This window comes from Apium graveolens, chromosome 2 (assembly GCF_009905375.1).
Source record: "Apium graveolens cultivar Ventura chromosome 2, ASM990537v1, whole genome shotgun sequence".
Taxonomy (NCBI): Eukaryota; Viridiplantae; Streptophyta; class Magnoliopsida; order Apiales; family Apiaceae; genus Apium; species Apium graveolens.
Window position 1 is genome coordinate 247,449,267 of NC_133648.1, and position 19,385 is coordinate 247,468,651.

General features: G+C 37.1%; 1 non-coding gene across 1 annotated transcript; it reads right to left on the reverse strand.

The window, feature by feature from the left end:
• Positions 1–18,901: 18,901 nt before the first annotated feature.
• On the reverse strand, positions 18,902–19,008 carry LOC141710017 (small nucleolar RNA R71). Its single transcript, XR_012570560.1, has one exon. It is a non-coding gene; the product is annotated as a small nucleolar RNA R71 (small nucleolar RNA).
• Between the last annotated feature and the right edge of the window lie 377 nt (positions 19,009–19,385).

Genomic DNA, 19,385 nt, shown 5'->3' on the forward strand with positions numbered 1-19,385 from the left:
AAGTGGCTCAGTGGGAGTCCATCAAATGCGTAAGTGGTTGAGTGGCAGTCCAGCATAAGGTCATATTACGGCCAGGGTGATGACCAGTGGGGAATTCGTCCATCTACTAGTAGAAAATGTTACTTATTGGTATCTTTGCCTGATCAGCAAAATATCAGGTTTATGCCAAGGTTTTCTCCTTTCCAAAATTCATTGGATATTGCAACTCTGTTTATAATTTTCATAACAGAGGTTTTCAAGGAGTGTATGAAATATATATATATATATAGGTGTATATATATATCGGGACTTAATGAAGTATCTCGTAACTTCATTTCTTTCAAATGATATTTCAAAGATTGAATCTATTCAAGTCTTATCTTGTAGTCTCGTCAGTGTGATGAAGTTTTAAAACTAATTATAACTTGAACGGTGGTAGTTCAAGTAGTATTCGGAAAAGATATAAGTATATTGGAGTATCTTGTAACTTTATCTTTTGAACTTATATCTAGTAAATAATTATCTTATGCATGTCAAAGATTTTTCAGAAAAATGTTGAGACAAGGTTAGATATATGAGATCACCTTGCAACGATATTTTTATACAGTTATAAACTGGAACTCTGTGTATATTATACATGTCAGAGGATTTCAAAGATTGTGAAAAGTATATATGTATATATATACTGAATATTTTGCGACTTGGTCGCTTTAAGATATCAACTTGGTTCATTTCTTTTTAACCAAGACTTTCTTGAGTACTATGAGAATGCTCATATATTGTAAATTATTACACATACTATTTCGGTGGGCTTGTTTCTCACTCTTGCTTTCTTCTTTCATCACATAACATCAGATAGACAAGATGAACATGACCAAGCTCCGAATTCGCGAGCGGATAGGAAACGTTCCGCAGTTTCCTATAGGCGTTGATGTCGCTGTAGCTGAGGTAGGAACTACCAATAGGCTAGGCTTTCAACTTTTGATGTACCAGACTTATGTATCTTTATGAATTGTAATAATGGAAAAGAAATGTAAATTTATTCAGAAACCCTTTTAAGGTGTAATGGCATATAATTGTGGAATAAAATGACTCGTGTTATTTTTGGATATTCATCTCTGAGACTATAACTTGTGGTGTGTGTGTTTATTGTGGGGTCACAGTACGGAGTAGTTGATTGTTTATTAAGATTGGGTGTTATTAAGGGAAATGGAACTCGTGACAACCCGGATCCCCGATCCCGAATTTGGGGGTGTTACAGAAATGGTATCAGAGCTAAGCGTTATAAACCTCAGAGATGATATGACGTTAAAATAATAAGTTCACTAAGATAATAAGAACTCTTGCCAAGTTCATAGTCGGACTATCTAACGTAGTACTGACAGTTAAAACACTTATGGGAACCCTTATAAATATCATCATAGAAGCGTAGTTCGTTATCGTATATGGTAGCGGGACTCCGAACCCTGAGGTTGAGGAGCAACAACGCGATGATGTTTTATAAGTTATTGGAGATCATATTATGGATCCGATAGAGAATCCTAACGCGGGACCGGATGATGTTCATATTAAGGATGTAGCGGTTGAGGATGTTGTCCTAGAAGGGATTATTGCTGAGAAGAATCCTGTGGAGGATCCTGACAAGAATGAATAAAGGACCACTAATGAATTGATGACTATGGTTAGGGCGACTACCAGAGGTAGGATTGGCCGGTTACTACCGGAGGTTCGTTCAAGTTCGTAAAGATAGTAGCCCCTTTAACGCACTTACTCGTAAGACTGAGAAGTTCGAATGGACAGAGAAATACGAGAACAACTTTCAAGAACTGAAGCAAAGATTGGTGATGACCCCTATGATGGCGTTGCCGGATGGAAAAGGAGATTTTGTGATGTGTAGTGACGCTTCGCATAAGGAATTAGGGTGCTTCTTATATAGCACAACAAGGTAATCGCGTACGCGTCAAGACAATTAAGGGAATATAAAATTCGATATCCCCACCCATGAGCTTGGGCTCGTGGCAATAGTTTTTCCCTAAAGATTGGAGGCACTACTTGTATGGAGAGAAGTGCAAGATTTCCACAAACCATAGGAGCTCTAGTACATTTTTACGTAGAAAGAGCTCAACATACGCCAGAGGAGGCGGTTAGAGCTAATCAAGAATTATGATTGGGAGATTCTTTATCATTCAGGGAAAGCCAATGTGGTGGCTGATGCCCTTAGTAAAAAGGAGAGACTCAAGATGATAATATCTTTGGGAGAGTTTATAAGAGATTTTGAGAAAATGGAAATAGAAGTGAAGGTAACCGGGGCCGGTACCGAAAAGCTGTTTGAGATTGCAATACAACCCGAATGATTGGAAAAGAACATATTATGCCAGAAAAAGTGATGAATGAAGGCAGAGAGCCAACAAATAGATAAGAGATTAATACCGAGAAAGATGATAAGGGAATAATGAGGTATTCCTACAGAATTTGGGTTCTAAATGTTCAAGAGCTTAAAGATGAGATCTTAGATGAAAGCTAGTTTGAGGAATAAAATTTAGAGCAAACCCTGAATGTGATAGTCAGGGAGGTCGCCATCAAGATAGAAGGAACCCATAACATAATGAAGTGGAAAATGAGGATTTAAAATATGTAGGATGACCCCGATTATGGGGAGGAGGAGGGAACGTTCAGACTAAGGAAACAGAAGTCGAGTAAGGAAAGGAGACCCGATATGGTACTCCTATACGACAATTTATGGATCTTTCTAGACAGAACTTAGACTATTATCCCCAACCACCACCCTGAGGAAACAATGCGGTGAGAAATTCTTTCAGGACCTTTAAGTCACTAAGCTCTCAGAGTTCCAAGGAACAAGCTGACCCAGTCGAAGCAAGAGCCGGGCTAAAGGAAATATAGGAATCATTTGAGATTCTAAATGATTGACGAATCACAAAAGACTGTTTTTGTCACTTACCCTCCTAAGGGAGAGGCCACCCGCTGGTGAAAGGCCAAGGAAGGCACGAAGCAAGAGATTATAATAAACTGATTTAAGTTCAGTCAATTGTTTTCAGGAAAGTACTTCCCAAGGTTATGGAGATAGTGTAAAAGCTTTAGAGCCAGAACAAAGGCAGACGAGTATGATGAATTATGAATCTAAGTTGTAAAAGTTGTCAAGATTCGTTCTGAGGACACGAATCCAGAATGACGGGATGTTTGAAATCAATGTTTATGTTGTGTTGGTTCATGAAATAATGATAAGAGAAAGGAAAATAAAAAGAAACTGAAGTGGAAAGGAATATAAAGGCAATATAGTTTGAGGAATGATAAGGGAGTTGGGTATGAGGAAACCCTAAAGACTCGTAGCAATAGAAATAGAAAAGTATTTAATCGTCAGGATGAGGGTGATTCACCATGAGTTAAAATTGATGGTTGAAGGCATAAGAGATACATATATTTTATCCCCTGTAAGTTGGGAGGATTCGAGGAAACCTTGAGATAGTTCGAAGGATAAATAATGAGACGCGAATAGACCGAGGAGACAAGGAAGTAAGAAATTATGAAAATTGGATGAAGGAAGTGACCTTCAAGAATGTAAAGTGTAAGACCGGTGGCTTGATACCCAAAAAGGGAGACACCATGTATGAAAGATATCCCAACATTGAGATGACTGTTGAGATAAACAACAAAAGTAAATAAGGAATTATTAAGAAGAAGTTCACGTTGAACACGACCAATATCTTCCAGAACATCCCTGTTGTCATTACCAAATTAGGCAATGAAAGCGAAAACTTTTGGAGGCCATATGGATTGATCTCAGTTTGAATAAGGATGCTATTGTGAAATTAAGTATAGACTATCGAAGTGAGAATGATTGAATAAGGTAATCTATCAAGTATATATGACTTGATTTATCCATGGAAGAGTGTAAGTGTCTTTTAAAGGTGGAATTAAGGATAAAACCCCGATAACTTGAAATGAATCCTAGGGGAATGCACAAAGGTTGGCATTTCACCCTTAATAGGGACAACATGAGTTTTGACAGTATGAATTGGAAAGGATTAAGGTAACAACAACCTTTAAGGATCAGTGGAGAAATTTTTTAGAAGTATATAGACAATGATTCTGGTATTAATAAATGGTATCTTGATATGCCCTGTGCCTAGGGTGTACCTGATGAAGGATTTAAGGATAACCTTAGAGGTTTTACAAGGAGAAAGGTAATATTCAAAGTTCTCAAGAATAGAAATTTTGATGAAGGAAATATGACGTAATTATAATAATGCCAGGTGGGGCACGTGTTGAACCATAAGAAAGTATAGATCGATCCAATGAGGGTCGAGATTGGTGAAAACAAGAAGGACCCAAGATAAGAGACGTCCTAAGTATGATCGAGAGTCAGTCGTGGCAATGTTCACATCTAAAGACTAAGGCAATGACTTATGGAAAAATGGTGATTTTTTTTCTCACCAGGACTTAAGAGAAGCATTTTCACATAAGCAGTGATTGAAATGAGGTAGAAAATTTAGTTGGAGGTGGTTAAAATGACATTGATTGTAAGGAGATTTTACTATCAGGAAAGGCCAAAGAGGTGGCCAACACTTTAAGTGTAAGAGGACAATTATCGGCGCTCGTGCCAGAGGAATACAGTGATAATGGTTAATTCCGTGAAGGTTATATTATGGTGTGAAAGATTGACATTCCCTCTGATGACTGTGCGGTACTCAACCGTAATAGTAGTTTGGTAAAGATTTAATTCATGTAATCGCTGTGAGCGGGCTTTCTATCTTAGAAGGTCCTATCTTGAGATAAGCCAGGAGCATGTTACGAAAGGACTAAATGAACCTTTGAGCTTCATGTCTCCCAGTAAAGAAATATGGTTAATAATGGTATTAGCCTGCTATCGTTGCTTTTATTGAAACTCTTCTGCAATTTTATCTGCTTCATGTCATGTATGTACGTCAGGATCAGGAATGTTCTTCACGAATCATGAATGGTGATTATGTTACCTCCTTAGAAGGATTCGATATGATATGAATGGACTCCGTATGGTTAGCTATTAAAACTTCATGGAAAATGAATGACTACAATAGGTCAACGGTGGGCTATAGTAATGCAGGAATGATTCTACGAGTAATGAGCCGATTACTTACAACCGTGAGAGTTGTATTGGAATGGATGTTGAGAGTGAGTACAACTAATCGGGTCGTGGTGGTGTATAAGTTATCATTGATAGGCTAATTAAGTCGATTATCTACCTATTGAATACTTATTCCTTCTTATCAATAGAGAGTCGTATTACTATACGAGGAAGGTTACGATGCAAGCATAGAATTCTAATAACGATGACGTCTAGAATGAAATCCCAGATTCGATTTTCGATGTCGAGGGAGTTTCAAAGGTGATTGTTTATAAGCTCGAGCAAGAGCATGGGTCCATAGAATGATGGACGGAATAGTAAATATTCAGACACGTGAAATACGGTGCTATAATACTTGATGTTGATATATATACATATATGTTTTGTTCTCCTATGACAAACCTCTATAGTTCAGAGGTAGATTCCAAGCCAGCTATTTTATGGCAGTATAGTTTATATATATACAATTATCTTTAATTCGTTCTTTTCTCTCCTTTTCATTTCATATAAGCTGAGAAGAACAACCCTTCCAGAAGGGGAGGTATTGCCGAATGACTATCTATCTGTGTGATAGAAGCCTAGTAGGATACCATCTATTGTTTAATTGCTTGTCAAGTACTAAAGGCTGGCCACCTTCTGTACTAACTATGCAATATAACAAGTGTTCATGATCATAGTGATCTCTCAATAAATTCTTTTACTTCTATATGAAGGACCAAGCTTTCGAAGATGGAGGCAGCTAGAGATGAAGTGGTACCAAGTATGGTGGTATTCCGATTCTAACGTGTTCGTGATACTAAGGATGACGCGATTATTAAAAGGTTATAGAATGCTAACGAGCAAAAGTGTAATCAGTATAAAATTTGGTTCGGAAGATAGTAACGATTACGAACTGGAAAAGAGTGGGTATTGAGAAGCAAAAGCTGTAGATCTAGATAAGATCATGAGAGTCTGTACAATAGACTTGAAAGAAATTTGGAATGATCACTTAACGCGGATTGAGTTTTCTTACGATAATTGATCGTATGTCAGTATCGAGGTATCGCCTTATGAGATCCTTGAGGGAAGACAATGTCGATCTCCCTTATGTTAGGATGAAGTTGTAGAGCGCAAGATGCTCGGACCCGCAGTAGTTCAAAGGACCAAGGATATAATAGATCTAATCAGAGGATGGCTGGTAGTAGCCCAAGATGGACATAAGAAGTATGTTGATTTGACACGAAAGGACAAAGAATAGGAAGTAGGGGACCTAGTGTTGTTATAGGTATTCCCTTGGAAAGGATGGATGTGGTTCGGAAAGAAAGGAAAGCTAAGCCCACGAATTGTTGGACCCTTGGATATATTAAGTCGTATTGGAAAGTTAACATATGAGCTAGCCTTACCCCGAACCTTAGCAAGTTCATAACGTGTTCCATGTATCAATGTTAAGGAAGTGTAATCCGGATGCCAGAAAAATATGGGCATATGAGCGCATAGACATGCAACCAGACGTAACCTATATGGAGCAACCAGGAAGGGTTATAGATCAAAAATGGACAAGTATTTAGAAGAAGGGTTATCATGCTAGTCAAGGTTTGTGGCAGAACCACAATGTGGGAAAATTGACTTGAGAGTTAGAAAGTGCAATGCTAAGAAAGTATCCCTATTCATTTTCTATCTGATTCCGGGACAGAATCCTTTTAAGGAGGGGAGACTGTAATAACCCCAAAAATTTTGGACTTTTTGTAAACCTTATGAATAGTGATTTTGCTGATTATGCTGAATAAGAAAACTTTTAATGCCACACAATGTAGCAGTTCTTTTATTGATATTCGGAGGTCTTATTAGTACTCTATATGGTATATAAGTGTATGTAAAGATCGTCAGAATCCAAATCCGAACACTTTGATTTTTCCCGAAAATCCACCAGATACCGAAAGAATTGAGTATAAGGTAACATGATAAAAAGGATTTAAATTCAAGGATTTTTAGAGAGAATCATAAAAGGAATATAAAATATTGAGAAAGGTTTAGGGGAACCTAAGTAATAAGATCCCAGGTATGATCCCTCAAATGATAAACGGGAACGAAAGTTAAGCGAACCGTATAACAGATAAGCGGTCATTAGCAAAAGGAAATCCAATTGGAAAAACCTGACTGAAGTAATTAGGGATTAATCAAAGAGGTTAGTGGACGATGATGTCATCACACCAACAAGAAGAAAACAAGTGTAAGAGGATGCATGAGAAAGATGACATAGGCATGATGACATAAGCATGACAAATGGAGGGATTGGTTGGTTGATTGTGAGCCACACAATTTTTACCATGGTAACAATCTAATTAACAACAAAAGAAAGTAACCAAGCTAAACACCACACAAATCATTTAATCAAAGTAGAAACATTTTTACTTCACTTTTTCTTTCCTTGCTCTCGGCCAAAACCAGAGCAGCAACTTAAAACTACCATATCTCCTTCAATACTCACTCAAATATTGTGTTCTATAGATAGTTGGAAAGGTAGTGAGATGGCCTACAACTCTGGTTCACAAGTCTCGTCCAAATAAGCATGTTAAGACCCTCATTTTTACAGTTCTTTAAATCGGACTTTTAGAAACTTCAAAACCTAACTTTGTGTTCTTGATTTCTTTGGAAAGATCAAGCTTGTAGGAGGTTAGATTAAGGCTCCCTAAGGCTTCCTAGAAACTTAACACCTACCAAGGAAGGTATCAACTTCAAACCCTAGCTTTGATTTTATGATTCCATTAAGTTTTATTGAAGCATTGTTAGTATTAAGGCTTGATCTTTGATTATAAGTAGTTTTGGTGGATTTGTATTGGTTTTGAATATTGGGTCTTTGATTGGTTGGATAAATTGGTAAAACTTGGAGTTGGGGACTGAGTTGTAGTATGATGGTTAAATATTGTTGTATTGGTGGTTGTGAGTGAATTGATGATAATTTAAAGTGTTAATTAAATTGGAAATCGAGTAAACATAAACGTCATAAAGCCTGATTTTCCTTAACTGTTCTGTTCTTAACTTTAGGACCCGTTAACTCACTGAAAGATTCTAACCTTTGCCATGTTTAGATAGTTCATGTTACGAGCTTCGTTTTGATATGTTTCGCTTGAATCCGATGTACGGTTTAGGAGAAACGACCGTTTTAAGTAACGGCGTTTTGCGAACGAACCATTATCCCTCGCCTTACTTTGAAACCTTGGTTAAGGCCCTTAAATGACTAATTGGAGTATGAAACAATTATGTAAAGTGGAATAGGCAGTTGGTAGGGTATTCGCGAAAGCGTCGCCTTAAAATTCATAACGGTTAATTTATTAAAAATGGTGGAGCCGAGGGTACTCGAACGACTTATGTGATTTGTTAAGCGTAGAAATGACCATAAGCAAACGTTAGGGTTCAATTGGTTAAAGTCTAGTTTCTTAAGCGACCGTGGTTTAATTCCGGCTTATGTTGTTGTTCATAGGTTACCGGACCCACTCTAAGCTTAAGTCTACCCCGGAGCACTCAGGCAAGTTTTCTACCCGTTATACTGTTATTGTGATGTAAATATATGTATATGCATTATCTTGTGATAAGTGCATGATTGTTATTAGCAAATTTTGCGATATATCGAAGCATGCTGATATGGTATATATGCATGTCTGTTTCGTAATCTTGATATCTAATTGTTGATTCAAATGCTTATAAGTTGCATAATACATATGCTAGAGATAAACAGTGGTTACGTAATACCCTTAGTATAGGGGACCCAAAGGTGAACATTTTCTAAACCGGGAGTCGATGTTCCCGAGTATAATATATATATATATTTATAGATATATATAGATATAGTTTTCAAAACTATTAATCGAATAAGGTTTATTCGATAACTTTATTTTATTTAATGAATATTATTTTGAATATTCATTCGAGGACTTATGACTCCGCTTAGTTTATTTAATGAATATTATTTTGAATATTCATTCGAGGACTTACGACTCCGCTTATTTTATTAAATAATATTCTTTATTTTATTAAAGAATAATGTTTCGATAATCAAACTTATTTTCGATTATTCAAATAAAGATCGTGCTTTCGTATAAGTATATCTTTCGTTATTTATTATTCATTTCAAGTATGAGTTTTTTTAAAACTTCTACTTCAATTATTTTTATAAAGATTATCCTTTATGGGAATATTATTTAATAATAATATTCATATATTTTCTAATATATTGGGACTGATTTATTTCATTAAATCAGTATTACTCCAAACATTCTTAAAAATGTTTTCGAGTCTTCAAAATGATTTTTAAAAGTTAGAGCGGATCCCAAAACTCATTTTGATATTTAAGATCTTCCTTTCGAAGGGGATTTAAATACTCGCTCAAAACCTGAGGGATTCGGCTCAGTTGTGTATTTTATATTCGCAACGAGGTTGCTATTTTGAGAAAAAATCTTGATTACTTGCCCATCGTTCGGGAAGTAAGTTCATCTATTTGAGTCGACATAAGCAACATGGGCTCAGTGGGCGTCCATGGAAGTGTAAGTGGCTCAGTGGGAGTCCATCAAATGCGTAAGTGGCTGAGTGGCAGTCCAGCATAAGGTCCTATTGCGGCCAGGGTGATGACCAGTGGGGAATTCGTCCATCTACTAGTAGAAAAGGTTACTTATTGGTATCTTTGCCTGATCAGCAAAATATCAGGTTTATGCCAAGGTTTTCTCCTTTCCAAAATTCATTGGATATTGCAACTCTGTTTATAATTTTCATAACAGAGATTTTCAAGGAGTGTATGAAATGTATATATATATAGGTGTGTATATATATCGGGACTTAATGAAGTATCTCGTAACTTCATTTCTTTCAAATGATATTTTAAAGATTGAATCTATTCAAGTCTTATCTTGTAGTCTCATCAGTGTGATGAAGTTTTGAAACTAATTATAACTTGAACGGTGGTAGTTCAAGTAGTATTCGGAAAAGATATAAGTATATTGGAGTATCTTGTAACTTCATCTTTTGAACTTATATCTAGTAAATGATTATCTTATGCATGTCAAAGATTTTCCGAAAAACGTTGAGACAAGGTTAGATATATGAGATCACCTTGCAACAATATTTTTATACAGTTATAAACTGGAACTCTGTGTATATTATACATGTTAGAGGATTTCAAAGATTGTGAAAAGTATATATGTGTATATATACTGAATATTTTGCGACTTGGTCGCGTTAAGATATCAACTTGGTTCATTTCTTCTTAACCAAGACTTTCTTGAGTACTATGAGAATGCTCATATATTGTAAATTATTATACATACTATTTCGGTGGACTTGTTTCTCACTCTTGCTTTCTTCTTTCATCACATAACATCAGATAGACAAGATGAACATGACCAAGCTCCCAATTCGCGAGCGGATAGAAAGCGTTCTGCAGTTTCCTATAGGCGTTGATGTCGCTGTAGCTGAGGTAGGAACTACCAATAGGCTAGGCTTTCAACTTTTGATGTACCAGACTTATGTATCTTTATGAATTGTAATAATGGCAAAGAAATGTAAATTTATTCAGAAACCCTTTTAATGTGTAATGGCATATAATTGTGGAATAAAATGACTCGTGTTATTTTTGGATATTCATCTCTGAGACTATAACTTTTGGTGTGTGTGTTATTGCGGGGTTAAAGTACGGAGTAGTTGATTATTTATTAAGATTGGGTGTTATTAAGGGAAATGGAACTCGTGACAACTCGGATCCTCGACCCCGGATTTGGGAGTGTTACAGGAGTGAAAGGAGTCCCACCTTAGTAGTAAAGGTGAGGGTGTGAGGGTGGGGAGCCAGGGTGAGACCCTGATGCAATAAAAGAGAGAACATGAGAGAAATGCAGGTACTGGAGCAATAAGGATGGATGTTATTTCTAGTGAGTTAATGAATGTCCAGGATGTAGACAGGGAAGGACTATCTCAGCATCCTAAAGCTGTTATAGATTCTACTTCCCTTGATGCTGAGGCATTTACTCACCCTGTTCCAGCTTATCAAATTCTAGCTGAACAGGGCAATGACAATGCAGAAAGGATGCTCAATCTGGTGCATACCACCCAGTCTATGCAAAGGGCTAAGGATGCCATCACAGCTTAGCCTTCTACAGCTGGTGATGTGGACTATGAGACTGGGGGGTTAGCTGATTTCTTTGGAGATGGGAGTGGGGCTAGTGAAGATGAAGCAATGGACATAGGGGGAGAAGTGGGCTCAAGCTCAAGGTCAGGTTTGCCATCATGGGCATTCTCAAAGAACTGTGATGAGCATTACTTCAAGACAACCCTGATCCAATTAATCAACCAGAGACATACTGCTCTACAAACCACTTCCAATTCCAGCACCAAGAAGCTCCTTCAGGCACATCTAGCCTCCCTGCAACTTCAGCAAATACAAGGCTTCCAGCATGCTAGAGATATGAATTCTATGAAGGGTGATATTGAGGAGATGAAGAAGGCTATTTCAGACAGGATAGATTCTAAACTTCCATAGGCTACAATGCTTGACATCAAGAGGCAATTAAGGAAAAATTTTGATCTGTCAACCAAGATAGATGCCTTGGACACAAGAATGTCAGCCATGGAAGCATCTTTGACTGCCATTCATCTCCATCAAGCCCAACAAACTGATCTACTTCAAAAACTGGTGGCAGCTCAACTCCCCTCCTCAACTCAACTTGATGATAACAAAAAGGGGGAGAAAGGACCAAGTGAGGGGGACAAGCTTCAGATATAAATCAGTAAAGTAATTGTGCCTTCAATTATTATCTCAAAGCCACCAGTCACAGATGGTATAGATCTGATTCAAGCAGCAGCAACCAACTTGAAAGTTGCTGAGAAGGAAAAGTTGAGTTTCGTTAACTGGGAGAAGATTGATGAGGAGATACAGAAAAAGTTTGAACTTGTCAAGGAGCCAGTTAAGTCATCCATTCATCACTTTCAAGTCAAGCAAATTAGTGTGAATGAGATGAGCATGAACTATCTGGAAAGAGAACAGTCTTCCTGCATCAAGTCTCCAAATGCTGAAATGATTCTTAAACCAAGGGCAAACTACTCAAAATCATCTTTGAAGAACCCCTTGGACACTGTGTATGAGACACCCAAGCCTGATGAGAAGAAGCTTCTGTCAAGATCAATTATCTTCTATAAAGATCCAGCTGATTCAGCTTCTAAAAGGAGGATGGCTAAGATTTTCAGAAATGGGAAAGAAATCTGTGTGGTGGCTGGACACCCTCAATTTGCTCAGGCAAAGAGAGAAGAAAAAGCTAGATTGAAGCAGGAAAAGAAGCTGGCTACTCTAGATGCTAAAAAGGCTAAACAGAAGAGAGAGAAGATTGCTATCTTGGCCAAGCTACATGCTGTAAATTCATCACAGCAAATTCCCTCTTAACCATCTGAAGCTACTGAATCAAGGAAGCAAGTTGAAGAACAGAAGAAATCTCCAAGAAATAAAGAATTGGCTAAAAGAACTAAAAGGAAACTGGATATTGTTGACAAGGAATTGGAAGATCAATTTCCTAAGGAATCCACACCATTTACAACTCAAGCATCAAAACCCTCTGTGGTATTTGAAGATATAAGGGTGGTGGATCCCTACATGAATATTCATGGTGAACCCATTGTGCCCAAGGATGAGCCAATAGAATGGGAGAACATACCAATTCCAGACTTCAATCTACCAATCCTTAGCAAGCCAAAAGGGACAAAGTCAAAAGTAGTCAAGAAAGTAAAGCTGTCACCTCTCAAATCCAAATCTGTAGTTAAAGCTCAGCCCAAAGTCAATAAGGGAGACTACTTGTATTTGTGTGACATCAAAGAATTTTCTGATCTAAACCTCTATCTGGATGAAGTAGATGAAGTAAGGGGAATTGATGCATACAGAAACCTACCTGAAAGGTTAGTGTTCAAGTACAAAGGAGGAAGGGAGACTCAGTGGCCACTTCACAGGATTCTTCAATAGAGCCAAGCTGTACTGATTAAAGTTTATTCATCCTTCAAGAAGAACTTTGGGTTCAATGTCACTGCAAGAAGACTAGTATTGAAGAAGATTGAAGAACTAAGGAGTGTTAGAGCTAAAGATGCACTCCCAAAGACTCTAATCATCCCATATACAGGGAGAAGAGTGCATCTAAGGCCCTACTGGCTGATGGAGTTCATGGATGACAAAGGTGTGAGAAGATTCTTCAGATTAGAAGACCAATTGAGCATCTCTAGCAATGAGACTCTCTTGGAAATAGAAAGCTAAATCTCTCAGAATCTGATGAATTGGAATTCCACATGCATCTCCAAAATCAGATTGATGAAAACAACAGAAAGCTTGGAAGAAGATCCAGACCTTCAAGGAACTAGATAAATCTGCTCAGGCTAGAGGAACATCTTGAAAAATGACTTTGAGCTAAACTTTGTACATTTTGATTAATTGAAGCACTTTTCAGTATTATCTACTTTTCTTTAAAGCTGTATGTTTAGGGTGTTTTGTTATCATCAAGTATCTCTTAATTTATGGCTACAATTCCAGTAGACATAAATTGGGGGAGATTGTTGTGCATATGTTGTGTACTTGATGATTACATAAACAAAACACCTAAGTAGATTTTACTTAGTAAAATAATGTAGCACTCGACAGATAAGAATTATAGTCCCGGCGGATAACTCAATATAGTCCCGACTGATGATGATTTATTATCCATCGAGTGAGTAGCTTATGCAATAATGAGTCTGTAGCACATTTCTGCATACACCTTTGTATAGATTCTGTAGTAGCATATAAGTCATGTTGACTTTAACTAGATATGCAGAATAGGTTGATTAAATGTACATAGATGATGTCTTGTAATTCTGCATAAATGAATTGAAGTCAAGTGCCAAAATAGCTACCGACGGATGATTAACAATGCCATCGACGGATGATCAAATGGCTATCAACGGATGTTCAATATAACAGTCGACGGATGATCAATAAATCCATCAACGGATGATAATAAACTCGACGGATGATCATGTACTCAACGAATAAAGAATTCAAATATCAGTTGACAGTGACAGCATAGTCACATGCGTCGAAGTGTATGCAAATGGAATGAGGAAGCCTATTAACTGGGTGATAGAGAACAAAGTAGCAAAGTATTAGACCCGATAGTTTTTATAATGATCCTGTCTTTTGACTTTGTAATCTTGATAATATATAAACCAAGAAGTAGCAAATAGAAACATAGATCTGAGATACAAAAATTAAGAAACATTTGTAAGCAGAATTATTAGCATTTCTCTGTATTCTCAGTAGTTCATATTTGTAAGCAGCTGTGAGCATTCTTGCACACAGAGTTCTCTCGATATATATTATATATCTCTGGTGGAATCATTCAAATCCACCAGAAAGTTTTTAAAGACTCTGGTTTTTAATTACTTGTGTTTTGATTTACTTAAGTTTTCATTCCGCATTGTGCTAATCAATACACTTATATTTATATTCGAGCTTGAACATTTTTTTCAAGAAAAAGTTTCAAGAATTCCATTCAACCCCCCCTTCTGTAATTCTTATCATATTGTTAAGGTACTAACACACAAGTGTCATTGCCATCACTGAAAATCCTGTGCAGTACTCAAGGATAAAGGACATAGACATCAAGTACTACTTCATTCGAGAGCATGTCATGAATGGTACCGTGGAACTTCATTTTGTTCCAAGTGAGCAGCAACTTGCAGACGTCTTTACCAAGCCACTTGATGAGTTAACTTTCACTAGGCTGGTAAGTGAGTGAGGTATGCTTAATTATTCTTAAATTATTTTGATATATGATCAACTTGAAGCGCATCCATAAATAAGTTTGACTTTATTAAAGACACAAATCAGGATTTGCAAGTTATCAGATCCTGACATTGGAATTAGAATTTGCAAGTGGTCAGATCCCGAAATTAAACATCAGGATTTGCCAGCCGTCAGATCCTGACACCAAAATCAGGAATTTCTAAAGGTAAATACTGATAGCATTCAACGAATAAGGATTATCCGTTGAAAGTCAAAATATTTCTTGGCACTTTATTATCCAACGAATAATAGTACATATTGTTTCAGTTAAGTTGGCTCAATCTTAATCGTTAATTCCAAACCCTAGCCGTCGACTTTACTTACAACGTGTATGTATATGTCGATGGATCAATTTTGGAATTCCAACAGTCTGCTTTATTTTTTGAAGGTTATTTTTGGCAAATCTCATTGGATACTTTATTTTATTTATTTTATTTTTATTTACCCTTTTCAGAGTCCGTATAAAAACCCAATTCATTTCTATATTTCACTTTTATCTCTCTCTGAATTTCTTAAGCAACTTTTACTCTCTTCATCTCCAAAAACCCCTTTCTTTGTAACTGCTCCCCAATCACAATAATGGCACCCGTAGTCAAGATTATGTCTCAGTCTGGGTTTGTCTATGAAAAGAACAACTTCGTAGCACTAGTGGACAAGAAGATTGCTGCTTCAGAGGACTATCACAAGATGATGGACTTCATTTACAACTGTAAACTAAGCTATGCTATGCTCGAGTCTCCAGTAATCTATTATGAAGTGTGGAACAAATCTGGACCACAACGGTGTACAACTCCAAAGACAAAACCACTGCTTTCTATTTAAAAAGTAATGATTACTGTATTAATTGAGATGAAATACAAGCATGCTTTCACTTGCCTGAAAATAACACTACTGTACCACACACAGACACATATGTGAGCACCATGCTTAGGCTAGGGGTTATTGTCTCATTCCCACCAAGTTAGGCGAGGTTAGGAGAATGGGCATGATAAGTGGATTTTATATCCATTTAGAACGCTTCATATGGGCTTAAGTTAATGACTTGACCTCAAGTATATGGTATTTTTGATGTATTTTTGTTGAGTCATTGCAGAGCTATAACTAGAGGCAGTAATGGACTTTTCTATGCTTCTATCATGGAATGAGATCAGGAAATGAATGGCGAAAGCTTTCTAGAGGAACAGAGCGAGAAACAAAGAAAGCATAAATTTTTCGGCAGAAGGCAAGCACGACCGCCCTCTACCTTGGCGTGCCCGCGCTAGGTCGTGCAAAAAAAATCCTGTTTTGATTCTGATTGGAAGTTTCATGCGGTCAGAGTAATCTGGAAGTATAAAAACCAAAAGATATCAATTAGAAGGATATAACTGAAGGGAAAAATAAAAAATGGAGAGCACAAGATGACTAAGAAGAAGAAGATCTAATTCTACATCTTATTTTTATATTCTTCTAATTAGGAGATACTTTGGATGCTCGTTTCAGATTTGTTTTCTAAACCTTATTACTTTAATATTCTCTTGTAGTATTCAGAACCTTTTTACTACCATATTTTCATTGGAACCAATGATGACGAGCCATTCGATTATGAAGTAATCGTTATCATGGGATTCTAACAGATTTATTTATGGAGTTTAGTAGTTGATTGCCTTATAATTTTCAGTGTGTGGTGAATTATTAATTTCCTAGTATGGTTGTGCCTAATCTTCTTGGATGCGTAGCTAACATCTAAGTTGTATTGTTAATCTCTATTGAATGCGAAAGTGGATATAGGGGTTTAGAACTTGCCATGCTAGCATAGGTTTATGGATGTTTTAACATGCATGATTCGTAGTGTAATTTTAACCATCTTACGCTGCCTTATGTGATCTCAATGGATAACTTGCTCTTAAACCGTTATGTTTTGAAATCTTATAGACATATAGGGTCTAAACATAATTGGTGTCTGCCAGCTTCTATCTAATTTGTGGATGCTGAGTGGTAGGGTATACGTATATTGAAAGATAGCGTGTACTAATTTCGTGTTGTCTAATTAGTTATCATAACCGTCACATACTATGATTAAAGGCATAAACTATGAATGAAGCATTTAATGAAGTTGGAATCCCATGTTTTATTTCACATAAATAACTTAATTTTAATCTCTTAGTTAATTCATTCTAGCATAATTACTTTTAGATAATCAAACTCAATTTGATACTTGTCTTAACAGTGAATAATAATCATACATTGTTGCGTAAGTGCACATTCTGAATAAACCAGTCTCTGTCGGAATGAACTAAACTTAATCTTATACTACTTGTGACCGTGTACGCTTGTGAACAGGGCCTTAAAAAAGAATGGAGCTTTCTCTTTGATTCTTTTATCAAAGTATTTTTTGGAAAAATTAGAAATTTTGATGCAGTCACTTATTCCATGGTTAACATGCTTTACATGCTTTTGAATGACAAGTACTTTAACTTTAGTAACTTTGTCATGATGGAATTAGGGTATAAATTAGGAGATAATTAGAAAAGGTCAAAGAACATATATTATGTTAGATTCTTTATGATGCTGGCTAACTTTGTTTCTGAGAACCTTGAAATTGAGAACCCAAACAACAAACTTGACTGTTGGGTCCAAGAAAAGAGAGTACTTACAGATCTGAGCAGGAACAACCTCAACAATGGAGTGTCCCTCAACTATCTTCCAATCTTTGAGGTATAATAGGTAAATGAGGTAACTACTTCTGCTCCAATCTATTCTCAACCCATTACTTCTTTAACTTCAACTGTGGCAATGACATCTGTGATAGTAACCAAACAGATGCCTACCCAAGCCACAAAACCTAAATCTAAATCCAAGTCTAAGAAGCCAACGTCTGTTGTCTCTCAAAAGATAGCAGTTGTAACAACTACTACTTCACTTGAAAGGGGTGTTCAGGGTAGTCAGAATGGTGAGGGAAGGGGTAAACATCAAATAAGCCCCAAGGATAAGGATGGTGAGGTATGTGTCACCCAAACCAGCCACACTACAATCTCTGAATAGACTGTAGTGCTTAACAAGGAAATCAGCTCATTGCTAGGTGCATCCTCCCAAAAGGATGTGACTATTGAAACAAGCTCTCAACCAAGAGCACCGGCCAAAAGGGGAAGGGACACAGACAAAAAACAAGTTTATATCAGAAAGAAGAAACCGAAACCAATGGGGGAGTCATAGGGTGCAAACAAACTTCTAGCATAATTACTTTTAGATAATCAAACTCAATTTGATACTTGTCTTAGCTGTGAATAATAATCATACATTGTTGCATAAGTGCACATTCTGAATTAAAACAGTCTCTGTGGGAACAAACTAAACTTAATATTATACTACTTGTGACCGCGTACGCTTGCGTGTTTTTGTGTGAACAAGTTTTTGGCCCCGCTGCCGGGGATCGGTGTTAAAGTTAGTTTATGTGCTTGTCATCAGTGGTCGTTAAAGTTCACTGACTCGAATTATTTCTCTTACCAATTTTACTTTGATTGTGTGTTTCAGGTATTCGAGCGAGCATGTATGCGAACACGTTTCTAATCTCGTAAGGACCCACTAGAAGAAGTAGAAACAGAAGTGATCATTGCAATGGGAGAACCAGCGGCAGAAACAAAAGCATTGAAGGATTATTCTCAACCGAAAATCAATGACATTCAGTCTATCATTGTTAGACCAACCATTGCAGCTAATACCTTTTAAATCAAGCCTGGCACGATTCAAATAGTACATAATTCAGTCCAATTTGGGGTTGCTCCAACATAAGATCCCAATATGCACATTAGGGATTTCATCAAGATTTGCGACACCTTCAAGTTCAACGATGTTTCAGAAGATGCTTTGAAACTGAGACTTTTCCCATTCTCTCTAAGGGATAAAGCTAAAGCTGGTTGCACTCTCTACCAGCAGGTTCTATTGTGACATGGGAGGATCTTGCTCAGAAATTTTTTACTAAATTATTCCCAATGGCAAAAATAGCTGCAATCAGGAATGCTCTTACTCAATTTGCACAGCAGTCGGGATAATCTTTATGTGAAGCTTGGGAGCGCTACAAGGAGATGATTAGGAATTGTCCTCATCATGGAATGCCTGATTGGATGGTAATCAATTGCTTATATAATGGTTGGGAGCACAATCAAGAGCCATGCTAGATGTAACATCAGGTGGGGCCTTATGGGCTAAGAGCTATGAGGAAGCTTATTTGCTAACTGAAATGATGGCTGCTAATGAATATAAGAATCCAACTCAGAGACTACCACGAGGCAAGGTAGCAGGAATTCTAGAGTCCACAGCTACGGCTATAGCGGCTCAGCTAAAGGCGTTGACTATGAAAGTGGATTCTCTAGCCAACTATGGATTTCATCAAATAGCAAGTGTTTGTAAGATTTGTGCATGTGCACATGCGACGAATCAATTTGCTATATCTAGTGAGTCAACACAGCTTGTGGGAAATTTTTAGAGACC